Genomic DNA, 21457 nt, shown 5'->3' on the forward strand with positions numbered 1-21457 from the left:
TGTGTGCACGTTAAAGATGGAGGAGCAACAGGAGAAATCGTCTCAGAGGGTCCTTCCTTCTTTCAAATACTGTGCCAATGTTTTGAATATGATGTAACATAATATCTCATTTTAAATCTTGTTGGGAGGAATCACAGAGACCAGAAGATAATACCTCTGAGAGAAAGGCAGTTCAGAGAAATGTTTGCTGGAGGAGGTGCTTACTTCCCAGAACAGAAGGCTCTCCATCAGACCTTTATAAAATGATAATATGGGATGACTGGGGACAAATTGACCTCGATAGAAACTCAGCATTTATGTACTTAGCAAATGGCTCTATTTATATGGTTCATTTTCAGACACTTTCCAAATGTTGCAATTAACACAATAAATTTTTCTTTCAGGAATTTGATTTGATGGGCCACCATTTCAGTTCAATTATAATCAATTGAACTAAATTTTATGCTGGGTTTTGCTGAACTGTCTTGTTTAATGTAACCCTCATATTAACCCTATGAAACAAGTTACCATTAGTTAACCCATTTTTATAATGGAAGGCAACATGGCTTTGAGTTCTTGGTGATTTGCCCTAGATCCCATCCAGCTAGAAGCTGGCAGCGTGGAGATTTGAACTCATGTCTGTAAAGATCAGAGCTTGTGTGTGTGCCAAGGCTAGTTGGGCAAAGAGGGGAAGTGCTTGATTCTGGAGTTGGCCTGCTGGGGTTTAGGTCTTAACTCACTGTTGAATGGAAGAATACATGAATGATTTTGCTGTATAACATGACTGTGGGGTAGGAAAGAAGGTCCAGAACAGGAGGGAAGTATGGTGGCAGTCAACCTCTAACTCAGAGTGTTGGTAGTGGGGAACTGCAACCTAGGGTTGATTGGAAGGATGGAGTTGCGGGAAGATTGAGGTGTTGATCGTGAAATGTGCCTACATCACGTCTTTGCCCAAATTTCCCCGCCGCCCCCTCCCTGTCTTTGCCCAAATTAAGTGATACACATAAGAATTATATCTGGCACATGGCCTGACATCTATTAGCACTTAAATGGTAACTATTTCTAGGCTCAAGGACAAATCTATTATTACTGTTTTCTGTGAAACAAGAGTCTGTGCAGGAACCAGCTGCCTCATCTATTATTTCATTATCCTCCTTTCCTAAAGGTGATTACTGCAGACTGGAAATCCCACACAGCTCCATCCTAAAGGTCTATTTGAAAGATTACAAAACACTTCTTTGCAATTTCTCTCCTCTATTATTTTCTTTAGTATTCTAACTTGATTTTTACTATTACTTAATTTAAAAAATCTTAAATAAGAAATTGATTTTTTTGTGAAAAAACAGCACATTTAAGTAAAAATTTAAAAAAACATATAACTCTAATCTTTTGTTCTTTAATATTTAGGTAATTGGCAATATCTTACCATTATAAATAGACTTCCATGGTGGCTCAGACGGTAGAGAATCTACGTGAGACCCAGGTTCAAATCCCTGGGTCAGGAAGATCCCCTGGAGAAGAAAATGACAACCCACTCCAGTATTCTTGCCTGGAGAATTCCATGGACCGAGAAGCCTGGCAGGCTATGTGCCATGGGGTTGCAAAGAGTTGGACACAACTGAGCAACTAACATTTTCACACTTTCACTTTTTTCATTATAAATAATGCTGATATGACCATCCTTGTCTTCAAATCTTTGTGCATATCCTTTATTATTTCATTAGGATATATTTTGCAAGAACAACCAACAAAGGTATTTGTCACTAGCGCTGGTTGTGATTTCCAGCCCTAGATTCAGGGTATAAGCCCTTAGAAACTTAGGTCTGTCACTAAGAGGAGAGACTTGCTAAGTGGAGAAAATTTGCCCTTCCTAATTTACATGTAGCTTCCCCTGAGATTGAGCCTGTTCTGGTGTGTCTCAAAGGTAACATTTAAAAATAATTAGGTGGGGAACTCACCTAATAAGAATCCCTGAGAACAGCATTTTCAATTCTTCAGATCTTTTCCCTGGGTTTTTCCTCTATAGCTGACTTTAAACCCAAGGTCTGAAATGCCAATAGGAATGGTAATCTCTCTGTTTAGTATAAAACTTTCTTCACTCCTCAGGGGAACTCAAAGTACTATTTTAGGTACTTTTTGCACAGTCTGAATTCTGGAAAATTGCATCACTTTACCATCAACAAAGCCAAAATAGTTCAGATTGGTCATTCCAGTGATGAACAGAGCATCGATATGAACAGAAACCAGATCTAAAGCAACCAGTCATACTTATTGGAACAAAATATTTTCCCTGAAAGCAAAGTAAAAATTAGAAAGAAAAGCAATTCTTTTTACTAGTACAAGGAAGGATATAGGAGAACACTGCAGGGATTCATGTGAAAAAAAAACAAAACTCACCTCCATGTATCAAAATAAAGTAATCACTGATGGGTGAGTTTCCTATGAGCTGAGAAAAGGAACCCTGAATCATTTGTGCTGCCTTCCCATTACTTATGATAGGAGAGAGAGGGAAAGATGTGGCTGCTGACATGGAAATGAAGGATTTTTAATGTTCTCCAACTGACTTCCAGGGGAATTCCACAGCATGTTTGCCTCCACATATCCAGTTTTATAGCCCCAAATTGACCTCGAGCCTCTAGACTCAGCTCCCATATCTTTGTTCAAGACTTTCCTCTGTCCAGCAAAAAAGGGATGTAGTCTAACCGCATAGCAAGACAGAAATGCCTGTTCTTCTCAATCTCTTGTTTATAGTTCTTGGCTTGCTGAAATGTTTATCACATGATCTTTGTAAAATATTTACATGGAAAACCTTAAGCTAAAAATGTGTTCGAGTTGGCAACTAATTTTTTTTTTGTTAAATGGGAAGACTTATATAGGCACTTCACCAAAGAGAACAATCAGTATTTGAAAATATTTGAAAGGTGCCCAACATTGTAATTACAACAGTAATACAAATGAAAACCACCATGAAATTGCCACTGAAAATCTATGATGGCAAAAATTGTATGTTAGAAAGCTGAAAGTGTGTGTGGATATCTAATGCCTTCATAATTAAACACTAATGTGTTAACTATCTCGAAGGAAACTTGTTCATATCTACACCAAGAGGCAGATAGGAAAATGTTCATAGAACATTATTCCAATGTTGTGGCCATTAAACCCTAAATTTTATCAACAATACAGTTGATAATTAAATTACTATATTTACACAGAAATCCCAAACTACAAACTACCGTGCATGCAACAACATGGATAAATCTCAGAGATGTTTGCAAAACAAGCTGACATGGAATAAATACTGTGTGATTCCATTATATAATATTCAAAACAGGCCAGACTGATTGAAGAATAGGTCAGGATGGTGGCTACCTCTCATGGAGGAGGAGTAGTGATTGATAGAGAGGCAGGGGAAAGACTTCTAGAATGTTGATCAAGTTCTATTTCTTTCTTGATTTCATGAGTATGAACAGTTTGGAAAAATCCACTGAGCCACACAGGATGCAGGAAACCTTTCTGCATGTAGGTTATACTTTAATGAACTGGTTTACTTTAAAACAAGATTAGAAGGGAGATGCCTAATAAATATGCAGGTCAGCTCTTTTATGGGGTGAAGATAAGAACAGTAGTTGATTCCAGGACAACAGTTTATATAACTGTATCTTATTCTGCTCACCAAGTGTGGGATGAAAACTTGTGGGTAAACAAGTTTTGCTAAATTGAATCTTGTTCTTTAAGGAGATCTTGTGCCAAATCATTTTGAGAAGGTCCTTGCTCTCTAATTCATCTTGTCTGTGAATTAAGAAACTTATTCATTAAGCTTGTCCCCAGAGAGGTACACCTATAATGCTTCAAATATGGGTCATTTGTAGTTGTTTTATTTAAGCTACAAGCTGTATTCTCAAACAGCATCTACATTCCCTGGTGGCCCTGATGGTAAAGAATCTGCCTGCCATGCAGGAGATGCAGATTCGATCCCTGGATCGGGAAGATACCCTGGAGAAGGAAATGGTTACCCACTTCAGTATTCTTGCCTGGGAGATGCCCTGGACAGAGGAGTCTGGAAGGCTACAATTCCATGGGGTTGCGAAGAGTCTGATATGATTGAGCGACTAACACCTTTTCTCACTACTATATTTGATTCCTAGGGCTGCCATTAAAAAGTACAACAAACTGGATAGCTTAAAACAACAGAAATGTATTCTCTCACAGTTTTGGAGATCAGAAGTCTGGAATCGAAGTATCAGTAGGGCTACATGCCTGACAGGCTTTGGAGAGGAATCCTGGTCTCATCCAGGTTCTGGTGGCTCCTGGCATTCCTTGGCTTATGGCATCATAACTCCAGGTTTTGCCTCTGCATCTGCACAGGGGCTTGCTCTCTGGGTTGCTCTGTGTTCTCTCTTCTTCATTAAAAGAGAAAGGGCCACCCTAAATTCTAGATGATTTTTATCTTTATTTTAGATTCTTAACTACTGACATCAGCAGAAGATCCTATTTCCAGGTAGGTCACGTGCTGAGGTTCTGGGTGCATATGAATTTGGGAGAACTGAGACCAGTTTTAATGGACTCAGCCTACCCACAGTCCTGTACTCCATGCTCTTGGCTTCATGGCCTGGAAGCTGTCAGGAGCTCCATCTCCCAGAACACTGATTTCCCCTTCAGTAATTCAACAAATATTTTTGAGCCTCTGTTTTTTGCTTGACATTACCTCAGACACAGAAGATCAAGAACATGGCAAGTAATGTTAGGAAATGACTAGGAGCCAAGATTTTTATCATTTAATCCTCTGCACAATTCTGTCATTTTATAGATGTTGCAACAGTGGTGACACAAATTGTTTAAGTAAGTGTCTCAAGCTTACACAATTATCATGTGATTAAGCTCAGGTCTGTCTGCTCCTAAGGGCATATACCTGTCCTTCTTTAAATTTGGCTGCCTTGGGTCTTAGTTGGGGCATGTGGGGCCTCTCATTGTAGCGCTCAGATTCAGTTGTGGTGTGCAGGCTTAGTTGCCTTGAGGGCTATTTTGAAATAACTTAGTTCCCTGACCAGGGATCAAAACGACATACCCTGCAAGGTGGATTCTTAACCACTGGCCCACTGGGGAAGTCCCTACGTGTTTTCAGACACCTGTTTTATACTACATGGCACTGAACATTAATTGCATACTCAATTTGGGTCAAGGCCATGAATTAGACAGTGGGCCATGGAAACAAATGAAACACATGCCCTGCCTCTGAGAAGCTCATGACCTATATTCCTACTTAAACCAAGAGTATGAATGGCAAACCATTCATTCAACAGATATGTAATGAAAGCTTTGCATGTGTTGAGCATGGTTTTAGATGATGAATCACTAGTAAATGTGACACACAGGATCCTTTTTCTCTTGGAGCTTATAGTCTATTGGGGAGAACAGAATGATAATAAATAAGCCAAGAGGAAATAAATACGTCCACATTGTGATAGATATGATGAAGTGAACCTGGGACATCAGTAATGGTTTGGTGTCATCCCTTCTGGAGAAATAATAATTTAGCAGTGGCCTTGGAGAGCAGACCCAAGTGTAAATACTTGAGGTGATCTAGCCTAGCAGTTAGGGTATAAGGCTCTACATAAAACCTGGTAGAGCTACTCATGACGTGGGCGACTCCATGGAAGTTACTAAAAACCATTATCTGTATATTAGGGATAGCAATAGTTTCCACTTCAGAGTGTTGTTTTATAAAGTGAATACAGACAAAGAACTTGGCATAGTGCCTGGCACATAGTGAAGCCTCAGTAACAATTAGGACCCATAGTTTAGTGCAGGAGGGTGGAATGGCTACTAGTTGCTAAACCTTTCCTGCCTCCCTCTTCCTATGATACCTCTGTGCATTGACTCATCTCTCCTGCACAGGGGGCTGGGACTTCCAGCAAGCTCGCATCCAGTTTAGTGAGATAGTGGTTGACCATGGGGGAAGATGGATGCAGTGTGTTCTCCCTCTTAGAATCCTGCTTTTATTCCTCCTGACAGTTTATAGCCTTCGAACCAAGCCCACCTCTCATCTTCCCTGCACTAAGCCTGTTTTCTCCTACATCAGAGTGACTCTGTGCCCTGTGGAGCCTCATGGCCTCATTGGTTAGTGCTGTACGCATGTGCGGATATTGCTGGTTGCATCTTATTAAGCGTCCAGGGGAAATTTGAATACTGACAGCCATGACTGGTCGCTGGACGCAGCCCACAACTGCAGAGCTGATTTCTCTCTCTCCTCTTCCAGTGATATGATGGATTTCATTCCCGGAGAGCTCTGTGGGCAAGATTTAAGTCTGTTTTTCCCTGCTGCGAGCCTGGAATAAAGTCTTTGCAGATTGCCGAAGCAGGTTCAGTGAATCACTCCCGCTTACTTACTCCCGCTCCTCATTCCTTCGCATGGAGGATACGACCTGATTTAATAAATGTCACTCTCCCCTTCTGTCCATCACTAGCCTCAGACACACTGCCAGGCAGTGGCACTCAGTTGCAGCGGTTCCTGTCAGAGCATTACAGAAGAGCCTTTTCCCAATGCAACCTTTCAAATAGGAGATTGCCCTTCTGCAAGACCCAGAATGGCAACATGCCAGGGCCACGCTGTGGCCTAAGAAGCCAGTGATCCCTGGGACCAAATACAGAAACATCAGCTCTGGAAAAAGCCTGTGTCAAAGCTGATGATAGCTTCTGTCAAGGTGTAGAATTTTTTGTTGTTGGAGAGGCGGGCTGTCTGGATTGTTTGGACAAAATGTTTACAGAAGATAAAACTGCTGGCTTAGGAATGATGAATGATGTGGCTCATGTTCGAATATACTAGTTACTATTTTGTAGCTGTGGGCAAGTTTTTGAACTTCTCTGATCTTCAGTTTGTCTGTAGAACAGTACTTAATGTGGGGTTTTGTTATAGGGTATAATGTGTGAGAGTGTGGTACCTGACACCCAGTAAATATGAGATAGATATTATCTTCAGCTCCAGGTGACTCCAAACCCTTAGGTTTAACTACTGTCTGGTCAAATGAGTTCATGTTTTTAAAGATGAAAAACCTCCTTCTCAAACTCATTTTTTAAAGAAGACTTCTTAAATATCTTTTGGTGTCCTGAGCCCTTTACATGGGATTTGGAGGCCTTTGAGGGCTAACCGAGGCCATGTTCCCCTCCTCATATCCTAGTGTTTCTGGGGGTTTGTGCTTTCTCACTGTATCCATAATTTTCTTGCTGTTTCCCAGAACTTCCCTTTCACATCAGCCTCTGAGCCTCTGACGTCTGTTCCCTCTAACTATGATGTCCTTCTCCTGTCTACTTGCTTACCTGAAAAAAGTGTGGCTTTCTTTAGGCTCGGGGTTGTTGACCTTCTCTATGATGTGTGATTCTGACCTCTCAGGTAGAGCCTGTTACCTTGTCATTTGTGTTTTCAGGGCACCTGGCACATGACACACAGCATGTTATCACATCCTTCTAGGATTATCTATGAATCTGTGATTATCTCTGTTCAAAATGCTGGTTGGTAAACTTTGAATTGCTAGCTCCAGTCACAGTACCTGGCATAAACTGAATGTTTAACACATGCTTCTGGAATGAGTGAGTGGAATGTGCCTTGTGGGGGTTCTATCCCCTTTGCCTTATTGGTCTTCCCCTACTGGACAGGTGATGGGGAGGAGACACTTCAGCTCAGTGATATGTTGAGCACTGCAGTGTAGGCTAGGACAGGAGATCCATGTTATTTAGAAAGGTTGGTTTGCCTTAGAGTTACTCTTCTCTCATGCTGACACCTTGGGCAAATGGTTGTGGGCTGGGCTGGGGCCAGGAAAACTTGGTATTATGTGTATCACTAGAATATTCGTGATCACCAAATTCCAGGTCTAGAAATTCATTCTGAAAATTTAATCACTGGTGAAAATATTTTCTTGTTGTTCATGATTGTAATTATTTAATAGCAAACAATTTGAAAAAATTGAAATGTCTGCCAATGTGTAATTGAATATATTTTTGTATATCTGTATAATAGAATTCATGTTATTGATTAGAAATAACATTGTAGATGAATATTTTTGATAAAGGAAAATATATTCACAGGTAGAATAAGAAGAACAGCTTACAGAACAGATGTATGGCATACCGCCTTATTTATAAAATTATCTTATATGTAATTTTATAATATTTCTCTAAAATATTTTTCATATGTATAATACAAATCTCTGTGTGTGTGTGTGTGTGAGAGAGAGAGAGAGAGAGAGACAGAGACAGAGATACATTTAGAAAAAGGTTTGGAATGTTATATACCAAAATGTTAACAGTGTTTCTCTCTGGTTGGTAGAATTACAAGCATAAAAGTTATTTTTCTTGTAACAAAGATATTCTGAAGTTATATTTAATTTTAAAATATGTTTAAAAAAATTAAAAAAATAAAATGTTTATATCCAAAACTGTGTTCAGTAGGGTTTGTTTTCTAAATGCTAATACTTCCTTTACATTAAGACAAAAATTCTTTTACAGTAGTGTAGTAAAATGAAGCTAGCTGCAAGTGATCAAAGTTTCCTTTTTACTATATGTGACAAACTTTCTGAAAGTGATGGGTTTTTGGCAATTTACAATCCAGTCACTGGGGTGAAAAATTATTTTACCACAGACAGAAGGAGAGGGTGAAGTATAATTGCTTCTTTAAATTTATTTTATGTTGAGGGACTTACCTGATTGCTTTATGGTACAAACCAGGCTTTCAAGAAAGCTCCCCAGATATATCAACTGACAAAAACAGTTAACCCATCCAGGCTCCAGGGATGGTAATATAATGAGACATTTAAAATAAAGATCATGAGTTGTAGGCAAGTTGCCATCTGCAAGGCTAATGTAATTATAGAGACCAAATCTTGTATAGTTTTTTTCTTCTCCAAATTCCTCTGGTACTCAGGATCTTTTCTTCACAATGTAGCTCTTGATTACATAGTGTCTTTTATTCTTCCCTTATTTGAAATAAATTCTGTTCTCCTTATCACTCTGTGAGTATCCTAAGATATATACTTTCCTAGCAAACTGAAGCCCAGCCAGGGATGAATGAGTAGGGAATAATGGATGAGAAGCCTTGGGTGTTCCTAGTATTTCAAAATGTCAACCAGACAAGGTATATTTCCCCATCCTAAAGCCATTTAGACCAACTGAAATGTCAGTTGTCCTTGCTCTTTGCTGGAATTATATAAACAGGGCGATAATCCTAGTTATTTTTTGTCTGCTCGATGTGCAAATTGGCTCTCAAGGATGTTATAGAAATTTTGGGGATGTTTATGGGGGACGAGTTATCAGAGTCCTATGGTTTGATTATGAAAGAATGGCAAACCATTGGTTGAGGACACAGATGAGCACAATATTTATGCTTAATATATATCAGTTGGCTTGATTGAGGGAACATTTATTTCATCAAGATAAGTATTCAATTTATTCAGTTTGTTTGACACTGAATCAAGCAGACAAAATAACAAGTTATTGACTGAGATTTTGCTTGTTTTGTGGCTATGGTTCCCCACTTGTTGCATCAGCATCACATAGAGAACTTGTGACACTACAGATTCTCCCATATCCCTCTTCTAAATTCCAGAATTCTAATTTAGTAGGTTTGGGCTGAATCATGGGAATGTGAATTTTTAACAAACCTCTAGATGGTTGTGATGCACATTTAAGAACGTCTTATGTAAATTAACATTAAATAACTTATAAAAGCTAAATAGGCGTAAGGTTTCAAGTCTATGCAACAGTAAGGATGCCTACGAATGACCTACCTAGGATGATTGCTAGAATGTTCTAGCTCTTGCTGACTCTTCTTTCTGCCTGCTGTAATCCCTAAGGACAGCTTCTGTAGAATGTTCCCTGAATGAAATGCAGACTGTGTTACTTGCCATGAGGTTAATGAGATTCTCTGCTGATAAGTTGATTCTTTCCCCTCTGGCTTTAAGGATGTGAAGACTCTAGAAATAATTAAGGAGAGGAAAAAAGATAACCAGATGGAATTAGTGTAAATTCTTAATTCAGTAAGAAAACAAAAAAAGATAGAATCTGCTTCCAGATTATATTCCAATAGATACAGGTAACTTAACTATTATTCTCCTCTCATTATCAGATCATTAGTGTTTCTAACACTGAATAAACCAGGTGAACTCATAGCTTGGTTGGGTTTGAATCCAGAATATTTTTCCACTTTGGAAGCAGAACCCCTGAGAATACTTTATTTACTGTAATGGCACAGTAATAAGCTTCACTGCTGTTAAGAAAATTCTATCTAAATAATCAAAGCCAATATCATTTAATAGAAATAAATGCTCAGTTAAGTTGAAAATCAACACATGGGAATCCATGTAAGGGAATATTAGAGAGTAAACACATTTAGGGGAAAGAATAATGACTTAAATAATTATTTATTTTTAATTGAAAGATAACTGCTTTACAATATTGTATTGGTTTTTGCCACACATCAACATGAATCCACCATAGGTATACATATGTCCCCTCCCTCTTGCTCCTCCCTCCCAGAATGATAACTTTAAAATGTTTAGAATATAGTGTTAAGTGATACAAACAATTAAAAAATATATACTGGCATAGACCAAATTTGGTATATCCAAATAGAAAAATAAATTGGTTAGTAAGGGACACCCTAAAAATATCATCAGTGGTTATCTTTGGTTGATGTAATTAAAGTCATTTTTCTTTATCTTATTATAATTATTGTCATTTCCCCTTCATTTTATATATTTGCTACACAAAGTACATGATAACATTCTGACAGGAAAACAAAATAAATTTATTTTAAAACAATTGCCTGCATATATATTGGGTAGCGATCTAACTTTTATTGATCCATACCCATACAAAGATTAGAATCCTGGATAAAGAAAATAGATTGGTGTTTCATGAAAAACATGAAGCTCTTGTGTCAAATGAAAGGGGAGCTGGGGGCTGGGTTGATGGGGGGACAAGGCAGTTAACTTGAGGTCACCCACTCCTGCCCTATGAGACCCATGGCAGGCATGACCAGTGACTTCAGTCCTCTTTCCCATAGAGCCCTGACATTAAACTTCCCAACATTCTACCAGTTAGTACTACTTGACTGGAAATGGCAGAAAGGAAGCTGGTCTTCACTGGCTTATCAAAGAGTCCCTGTCCTCAAGTCACAGTATCTAACTGGGAGACAAAGCAAACATAAGACATGTTAAGTATAAAGATTTAATTCCTAGTTCAAAATAACCAGGGAAAGAAGCATCACAAGGCAGTCCATGATTAAGTACCAAATGAATCAGACAAGGAGGATGTTTTATTTGAGGATGGTGAGAATATCAAATGTTCTCCAGTATGTTCGGGTTTTGTTTTTGTGACGTCAAAGTTTGTGGAAGAAAAAAGTGTCTCTGCCTTCCACTTCGCAGGTCAGAATCCTTTCCACTCCTGGGTGATCAGAGTTGAGACATATCTAGTCAAACAATGAAACTGTAACATGCTGATTTCTCCCTCTGGGTCTTAATTTTCTTTTTCTATACAGTGAGCTAGGAGGCTTTGCCATCAGAGGTTATGGCAAATGTGATAATATGTCAGTATTTTGAAACTGTAGCAGAAAAGCATGAGGTTACTTAAGTATAGTAAAAATTCCTTTCAGGATTTTATTTTCACAGACCCATTTTATCCCATGTATCAAGCAATGGCCTCCCTATGTTTCTGCTGTGACAAGGTATCTTTTACACTTTACTTGGGAGAGTTTGAAAAACTGATTGGTTGTGATAATTAAACTTAGCCTCCTTTTAGAATGTATGTATTGCTTTTCATTTAATTACTGATAGAGTCATAGAACAGATTAAGGCACATAGTGGTTGGTGGCCACAAGATAGTTATGGAAGGAAGGAATGCAATTTTGTTGCTTCCCTAAAATGGATGATGGCTGCTTCATTTTAACTTGTGAAAACAGCATTTTGTCATGAGTTTTCACACAGCAGAATGTTTCTTTCTTTCTTTTTTTTTAAACACTTCTTGGCAGATAGAGGAAGAGCATAAAGGCAGAGATGAATAGACCATATTCCAGGGTATGGAATGTTGTTTTCCAGTGCTGTGCTGGGAGTCAGAAGACCTGGGGGTTAGTCCCAACTTGGTCACTTACTGGTTTTCCCTGGTGGGTCAAATGGCAAAGAATCCGCCTGCAATATGAGAAACCTGGGTTCCGTCCCTGGGTTGGGAAGATCCCCTGGAGAAGAGAATGGCTACTCACTCCAGTATTCTTCCCTGGAGAATTCCATGGACAAAGAAGCCTGCCGGGCTACAATCCTTGGGGTTGCAGAGTCTGGCATTACTGAGTGACTAACACTTTCACTTCACTTTTTCACTCTGGTCATTTATTAGTTATATGCTCTTAAGCCTGTCTTTTTTTTTTTTTTCCCCCTGCCAAACTCCCACTTTACTCTTTTTAGAGCAGTGGTGCCTCAATTTTCCTTTGAATAACTGCCCTTTTCCATTCAGTGCAAACCTGTGAATGAGGTATGTGATGTGAACAGGCCTGGCTGATAAGGACAGCAGTGATTGCTTGAGAGATGGGCATGTAACCCAAACTGGGCCAGTTAAAGTGAATCCTGAAATTTGCCAGAATTTCTGGGAAAGGAGAATTCTGTTTTACCTGGGAGGCTGCTAACCCTCCAGTCCCCCATCTTCTCACTGTTGGAATTACCTGTCTGAGAGTGAAAGATAATTTCTACTACATCTACTAGTAGTAGAGGAAATGAAGATATAAAAAGGAGAAAAATATATTCAGACAAATATTTTGATCACCTAAATTCAGCTGTTACTGAAACTGAAGGCCTCAGAATCCTGTGAATCAGTGTTAGCTGATTTGCTGAAATTTTGAGTCAGATTTTTGCCACTTGCAGCCAGAGTTCTTGCCAGTTGGGCAATACTCCTTGAGGGCTTTAGTTTTCTTCTCTTTAGAAGGTGAGATACTTTAAAATTTTTTATTTTGCTTTAGAAAGCAATACACTTTTCTCATTGTAAAATTATAACATTGTAGGAAAGGATTATCAGGTTGTTTCACTTAACCATTATGTGTTAGTCATTCAGTTATGTCCAACTCTTCAGAATTGCATGGACTGTAGTCTGCCAGGCTCCTACTTCCAAGCAAGAATACTGGAGTAGGTAACCATTCCCATCTCCAGGGGATCTTCCCCACCCAGGAATCGAACCCAGATCTCCTGCATTGCAGGCAGATTCTTTACCATCTGAACAACCAGGATATCAGTTAACTATTACTATATAACAAATCTCACCTGAATCCAGTGGCTTGAAATATTAAGTGTTTATATTGCTCACGACTTTAAATATTTGTTGGCTGGTTCTGCTGATCTGGTCCAAGCTTAGTAGATCATACCTGAACTTGCTTATCTGTCTGTGGTTAGTGAGTATATTGGCTAGAGTAACTGGTTTAGGATAGCCTCATTTGTAAATCTGGTGGAGCTGGCTATCAGTTGGAGCAATGGAGGTGTCTGGGCTGTGTCTTTTTTTATCACCAGCAGGCTGGTTCTCATGGTGGCTGAGCAGGGCCCTACAAGAGCAAGTGGAAGCTTTTTGAGGCCTGGATTTGTAACTGACATTCCTTTTTTCCTGCTTCTTCCATTGGCCAAAGCAGACTCATGGCCAGCCAAGATTTAAGGAGAGGAGAAATTGACTCCATATTTTGGTTGCAAAGTCACATTTTAAGCACCATGTATACAGAAAGGGGAAATAAGGTGAGCTCTTATTATAATCACTGTATAACTTTATTCCCTCAAAAATAATAACTATTAGTATTTTTAAATTCTTCTCGATTTATCCAGAATATTTCTATCTATTTTTATTTTTTAGAACATAGTTTTTTCTAGAAAAGGTATATTTTTTTGGTGTTCATTATATTTATAAGGGCTTCTCTGGTGGTTCAGTGGTAAAGAATCTGCCTGCCAATGCAGGAGATGTGGGTTTGATCCCTAGGTTGGGAAGACACCCTGGAAAAGGAAATGGCAACCCACTCCAGTATTCTTGCCTGGGATATCTTATGGGCAGAGGAGCCTCTCGGGCATAGTCCATGGGGTCACAAAAGAGTCAAACATGACTTAGCAACTAAACATCAATGTCAGCAAATTTATAAAAATTGATATTATATATATTGTTTTGCAGTTTATTGTTTTCATTGACAGTATATTTTCAACATTTTCATGTTTATACATATCAATGTCTTATAAAGAAATTGAATGTAGATGCTTTTCTTGGTTTTGACCTTTTGAGACTCTGGAATTCTATGACTCATTATGAACCGAATTTTTAAATCCTCAAGCTCATTTCCTGAAAGTGGTAAGAAAACTGTCAGATTCCCAAGCAGCTAAGAAGTTGATCCTATAATTCTAACTGAGATTATGTGTCAATTTCAGTGTTGAGTGATTTCATTCTAGCTGGTTAGAGAATTACCTATATTATTATTATTAATTATAATGATAATTAAAAGACTATTTCTGTTGAAATTCCAGCAATTGTTCTCATATAGCCCAACTATATGTTGATTATTCTGGATATACTGCTTGTCTTCTGGTCTGTACTGATTTAATACATATGCTAAAATTGGAAGACAGAACTTGCTACTAACAATAGGTAACCCAGTTAAGTGTTCACCATGTGGTTTCCACAGTTCAAGTTAAAAAAGAATGATGGACTGAAGTTTATTGGGCTCTGTCTTCTTTCTGGCCCTTTAGTTTTGAGAACTCATGAAATCTTAAGAGCTGTTCATATTTCTTGCCCTCCTAGTTCTTAAGCAGCTTCAGCCTGAGGACAGCTGAGACTATAGTAACTGGAAGAAATTCTTTCTGTATTATGATTAAGAACTTTGGGGAAATTTGAGCTAATCAGTGTGAGCTAAAAATGACAAAACTGTTAATGAGTCTATAAGTGACTCATCCCTGAAATAGTTGCTTCTAATCTCTCTTTTAGCATAACCTCAGGTTAGCTATCAGTTCCATTGACAGAACTGATCAGACTAATGTGACATGAGCTAAGAACAAGTTGATATTTTGGATGCTTTAGGGCAGAATTGTTTCATCCATCCATTCATTTATTCATTCAAATATTTATTGATCATCTGTAATTTGTTAAGGGAATATAAAGATTAATGCAAGCAGTTTTTGCCCTTAAAGTCTTAACATTTTAGTTAAGGGAGAATCATACCTATAATGTGATTTACAGTGTTCTATGAGTAGAAATTGATGTCATAGTTCAAAGGAAAATTGAGATGTCATGCAAAGATACAAAGGCCAAAGCCTTTGATTGTGTAGATCACAACAAACTGTGGAAAATTCTTAAAGAGATGGGAATACCAGACTACCTGACCTGCCTCCTGAGAAATCTGTATGCAGGTCAGGAAGTAACAGAAGCGGACATGGAACAACAGACTGATTCCAAATTGGGAAAGGAGTAGGTCAAGGCTGTATGTTCTCACCCTGCTTATTTAACTTATATGCAGAGTACATCATGAGAAATGCTGGACTGGATGAAGAACAAGCTAGACTCAAGATTATTGGGAGAAATATCAATAGCCTCAGATACTCAGTTGATACCACCCTTACGGCAGAAAGTGAAGAGGAACTAAAGTGCCTCTTGATAAAAGTGAAAGAGGAGAGTGAAAAGTTGGCTTAAAATTCAACATTCGAAAAACTAAGATCATGGCATCTGGTCCCATTACTTCATGGCAAATAGATGGGGAAATAACGGAAATAGTGAGAGACTTTATATTCTTGGGCTCCAAATCACTGCAGATGGTGATTGCAGCCATGAAATTAAAAGACACTTGCTCCTTGGAAGAAAAGCTATGACCAACCTAGACAGCATATTCAAAAGCAGAGACAGTACTTTGCTAACAAAGGTCTGTCTAGTTAAAGATATAGTTTTTCCAGTAGTTATGTATGGATGTGAGAGTTGGAATACAGAGAAAGCTGAGCGCCAAAGAATTGATGCTTTTGAACGATGGTGTTGGAGAAGACTCTTGAGAGTCCCTTGGACTGCAAGGAGATCCAACCAGTCAAACCTAAAGGAAATCAGTCGTGAATATTCATTGGAAGGACTGATGCTGAAGCTGAAGCTCCAGTACTCTGGCCACCTGATGTGAGGAACTGACTCACTGGAAAAGATCCTGATGCTGGGAAAGATTGAAGGCAGGAGGAGAAGGAGATGACAGAGGATGAGGTAGTTGAATGGCATCGCTGACTCAATGGACATGACTTTGAGCAACCTCCGGGAGCTGGTGATGGACAGGGAAGCCTGGCGTGCTGCAGTCCATGGGTTCACAAAGAGTCCGACATGACTGAGCAACTGAACTGAACAAATGAGGTACATGGTAATAATACATGGTAATAGTACATGCTTGTGTAGTGTTTCTATCAGTCAGAGTGCTCCAGTGAAACAGAACCCATAGGAGTTAGACAAACAATCAATAAATGTTTTTTCGTATTGGAAAGAGGGAGAGCGAGAATGAGTGGGGAGAGAAAAGCATGTCTGTCAAAGGAGGACCGTTAGTGGACCTGCTCAGCTATTGGTTGGTGCTGCAGTGGGCCCCTCCCCCAAGTGAGCAACTGTCAAAGGAGGACCGTTAGTGGACCTGCTCAGCTATTGGTTGGTGCTGCAGTGGGCCCCTCCCTCAAGTGAGCAACTGCCAGAGGAGGACCGTTAGTGGACCTGCTCAGCTATTGGTTGGTGCTGCAGTGGGCCCCTCCCCCAAGTGAGCAACTGTCAAAGGAGGACCGTTAGTGGATCTGCTCAGCTATTGGTTGGTGCTGCAGTGGGCCCCTCCCCCAAGTGACCAGCTATCAAAAGGCGACCCTTAGTGGCTATTCAGCCAACAGTCAGTGGAGTGGTGGTCCTCAGGCGGAGAGCGAGGTAAGAGTTGGATCCTGGCTTTCTCTCAGGGCTCTTCAGCTCCCTCAGCCGTGCCAGTAGGTGAGCTGGGGGCCCCAGGGAACAGGCTGGAACCTGCAGGGCTCCAGAGCCCTCGCCATGGCTGCTCACTGGCCAGTTCCAGGTCTTGACGTGGCAGTGACTCTCTCTCCCATCCCCACCTTGGCAACCTAATGACAGCAGCCGTCTGTGTATAATGCGGTCTGAGGGACCTGCCCCCTCTGTGTGGGCGGTGGGCGGCCTGAGGGCCAGCTGCCTCTTGGACGCCTGGCTCCCTCAGCAATGACAGCTGGGTGGAAGTGACCCTGAGAAGCTGGCAACTGAGACCTGCCTCCTCTCAGTCAGGACCTGGACCTCAGAGGGTGAAAGCTGTGCCTGAGGACTTTCTTGTCAGAATAGAGAGTAACAATCTGTTTGGTGGAGATTTGTTCGAACATCATTACCTGACCATGACCTGACCTGAAGAACAAGACCTCTGACACCAAGAAGTTTGCAACAACTCACCATGTCCCTCCCTCACCATTCCTAGGAAAGGGCTTTGCTGAAAGCTTACAAGGAGTTTGGGGTCTTAAAGGCATGAAACACCCATCTCCTTCCACAGCCCTCAATAAAACTTTCTTCCAGACTCTGATATTTTGGTATAGTTTGGCCTCACTGTCCATTGGGCACATGGACTTCTGTTTCCAAAACAATTAGTTAAGGAAATAAGAGAGGGAAGAGAAAGATATTTGCTTAATACACACAGATTCACATTTGTAACAAAATGAGAAAACACTGATGACAACAACCTGTTTCTGAAACCGATCTTATGATCTTTGCTGGTGTTTATAACTACTTTCCTCTACTACCTGTTTTTTGTCCTCACCTCTGGACAAAGAACAAGTACTTCTCTGTCCTCACCTTTACCTGGTGATCTGACCCAAACCTTCATTCCTAAAGATTCTTGGTCCTAAGTAGCCCCACTTCAATTAAGTTGTGATTTTCTATTGATTTTAACCACAAAGCAAAGAGTACATACCAAGAGACACCCTAAGAGCCCTTCTGTATTTCAGATGTACTCTTCTTTACCTCCAGTGGGAGTAGTCATCCAGTTTCCCCTTGATAATCAGAATCAGTCAACTCTAGCCAGTGTGATAACTCTCTTCTTTGCCTGCTAATTCAGAATCATGAGGAGTGCAAAGTGGTTGGGTGGCAATCTTAACTTTCTGTTCAATGGAATCACTGCCATGGCTTCTGGTAAAGGATTCCTTTGGAACTAAGATCTGTAGATTTGCAGAAGAAAGCTTCCAGGAGTAAGAAGCAAAATTTGTTAGTGGATCATTAGAGCTATTTCCTAGTGAAGTCCCTTTTGATTCCTGGATCCATCAATTTCTTGACTGTGGGAGAAATGTTGGCTATGGGGCACTGAATCAGAGCATATATAGCTTCTTGGATAATCTTGCCCCTGCCCTGCAGGGATTGCCACTTAAATGACACTGTGACTGAGACATCAGATCATTCCACAGTCTATCAAGCCACCCACTTCAGGATGGTGGGGAACATGGCAGGACAAGTAAATTTCACAAGTGTGGATCCATAGCCAGTTCATTCGCTGTGAAGCAAGTTCCTTGGTCAGAGCAGTGCTGTGTGGAATGGCATGAATGTGGATGAGGCATGCTGTAAGCCCACCAATGGTGGTTTTGGCAGAATTTTTGACTTCTGGGAAGGCGAATTCATATTTAGATTAAGTTTCTGTTCCAGTAAGAGCAAAATGCTGCCCCTTCCATGATGGAAGTGGTCCAGTGTAATCAACATGTGCCCAGGGAATGGTGCCATATTGGGAACTCAGTTTTGGTCTCTGCTGCTGGGAGAAGTCAAGGTCACAAAGCTAGAAAGGGAATGTGGCTCCGGAGTCTGTGTCATAACTCTGCTCTCTATCTAGCCTGTCATAGTGAGAAATGTCCCCATAGTGAGCACAAGATGAAGTAGTTTTCAGGAAAACCCTGGTGTTGAGCATGACATACTAAAGTAAGCCTCTGGACACCTGACTCTGATTACAAGTCAGCTAGTAACTTGACATAAGTAACCCCCTTTCTTCTGTGTGTTGTCTATAAAATCACAGTGTTAAATTACAGATCTTCAAATGGTGTTAATGATGTTTGGTCACTCAAAGTTTTGGCAGTGAGAAATCTCTGAGAGGCAGAGAGGCTGAAGAGGTGGGTTTCTGGGTGTCTTCCCACTACCAGCTCTACTGCAAGCAGAGAAGCTCAGCTTTCATCTAGTTTCATCTATGGGAGGTTGAAAACCCTAGGACCAGAAGATCAGGTGTCTTCTGTCTTCAGTGTTATAGACGAATGAGATTGAGCTTCAGTCAAAATGTGCTATATACTCAGTTTCTCTACTTAAGAGCTCTAAACCCCAAAACTGTTTTCAGTTATCACTTAGTGGCTTAACACAACCCTGTGTTTTTTCTTACAACTCTGTCAGTGGGCTGCATGGTTCTTTTGCTCCACATGGTGTTGGCTGGGAGACCTCATGAAGTTTCATTCACCTGGTGGCTGGGCTGAGCTGTAAGACTTCACCATCTTGTCTCACATGTTGAAGGTTTCAGTGCTGCCTAACATGGGGAAGCCCTTGTTCTTCACCTTGTGTCCTCTCTTCCTCTAGGACTTTCCTTGAGGCCTCTGTCACAGCAAGCTAGGCCAGACTTGTGTAGCAAGATAGCCTCTTTGATGACCATTTCTGCTACATTTGTTTGGTCAGTGCAAGTTACAAGGCATTCCACATTCAAAGAGAAGAGAAATAAGACTCCCATCTCTTGATGGGAGGAATGGCGTGTGTGTACAGGGAAGGAGGCATTGTTATTGACTTGTCTTTTGATTCACTGATTTTCTTTACTTTCAGACCCTTTATACTTCTACATATTAAAGACCTAGCAATACAATTATGTATGTATTTTTGGTACAGTTGCCTTTTAAATTAGTTAAGAAAAGAAAGTAAAAGAAACAAGAATTTGTACCATCTTTTATAATTACCTTAACTGGTGTGTACTTTATTTTTTGGTGTGGATTTGAATGCTTTCTTTCAGCCTAATGAAATTCCTTTAGTATTTCTTGTAAGGTGAGTTAGTGGCCATCTTAAGGGATGATCTGCCATAAATCATAGAATTCAAGAAAACCATACTCTAGACCAGGAGCATATTATCTCTACCCACCACCGACAGATGGCATTAGAGGTTGCTGCAGTGGCATTATAAACACACTGATGATCACCTTGGTTGGCGCTTTAATTGTAAGTAGAGGACATTTCAATGATGCTGGGTCATGTGCTGAACAAGCCTTTTGGGGAGGGCCCCAGGAAGGTGGAGGAAGCTCCTAGGCTTGGGTCAGGGCCTCAGAGTTGTCAAACAGTCTGCCTTGGTTGGTCTGACCCACAAAGCAGAAAGGAAGCTTCCAACTCTGGCTTCTTCCCAAGGCAAAGAAAATATTCCCAATTATGCTGTGGCAGCTTAAAAATAGGTCACATCTACAGCCTCAGCTATTTTGTGGTGACTCTGTAATCTAAACCAGCTTCTTGCTCTCTATTTAATTTGGAAAATCATTAAAACAAAACAAAACAAGAGCCCAATTAGGAAAGACCTGCTGCATAGCAGATAATTACTCGCTTTTCAGACATGAGTATCTTTGGGTATACCTGGATTGGGAGAGGCAGTGCCAAATGCCATGGACTGGACACTCTACTGGGCATTGTCAATAATTTCTCTCTAATGCTTCATGAAAAAACCCTGTGAGTCAGATATTTCTATCTCCTGTTTATAGAAGCAGAATCTGGAGCCATGAGAGTTTAAGTAACTGGCTCCAGTCACATAGCTCCTAAGTGGAAGAGAGTCGAAATGTATGTCATTGTGTCTCAGGTCTCATGACAGTTGTAAGGGTAAAAATGATAAATTCAGAATGGTGAGAGCACCTTTAGTTCTCCTGGTTTAGCTTGAAGCAGTTTTGTTCATCATAATCTTCCTTGATCTGTCTGTACCAAGTTTGTGTTTCGTGCTGTGTTCTATTTTATGTATAGATTGATGCTCTAATGTAAGTACATTCTATTTGATGATTCAATGGTTTGATAATTTTAGCATAACGATATTTGCTTTCTGGTCTTCTCCCTGTTGGAAAGGAATTTGTGGGGCCATATTGACCTCCTCTAGTAAAAACTTAAACAGGAGATTGTGTGTAAGGTTGACCTGCAGGTCATGACACTTTGAATACATTCATGATAGCATCATAATCAAAGCCAGTTATAAAAATCAATTTAAAAAAAAGACATCAGAAGAAATAAAATAGAGCTTATTAGATTCCTCTGGTTGATGGGTAAAAAATACTGGTGTTGGCTGTCATGAGATCTTAATGCATCACTACTTCTACCACAAACAAATTGCATGATTTTGGGCAAGTCATTTTACCTTGCTGGACCGCCATTTTTTTCCATCTGTGAAATTAGAGGGTTGCACTTGATACTTCCAAATTTCTATGATTTTTGACTTAAGACTTTGTTATGGCCTCATCAGATGATT

This window comes from Dama dama, chromosome 24 (genome assembly GCF_033118175.1).
Source record: "Dama dama isolate Ldn47 chromosome 24, ASM3311817v1, whole genome shotgun sequence".
Classification (NCBI taxonomy): Eukaryota; Metazoa; Chordata; class Mammalia; order Artiodactyla; family Cervidae; genus Dama; species Dama dama.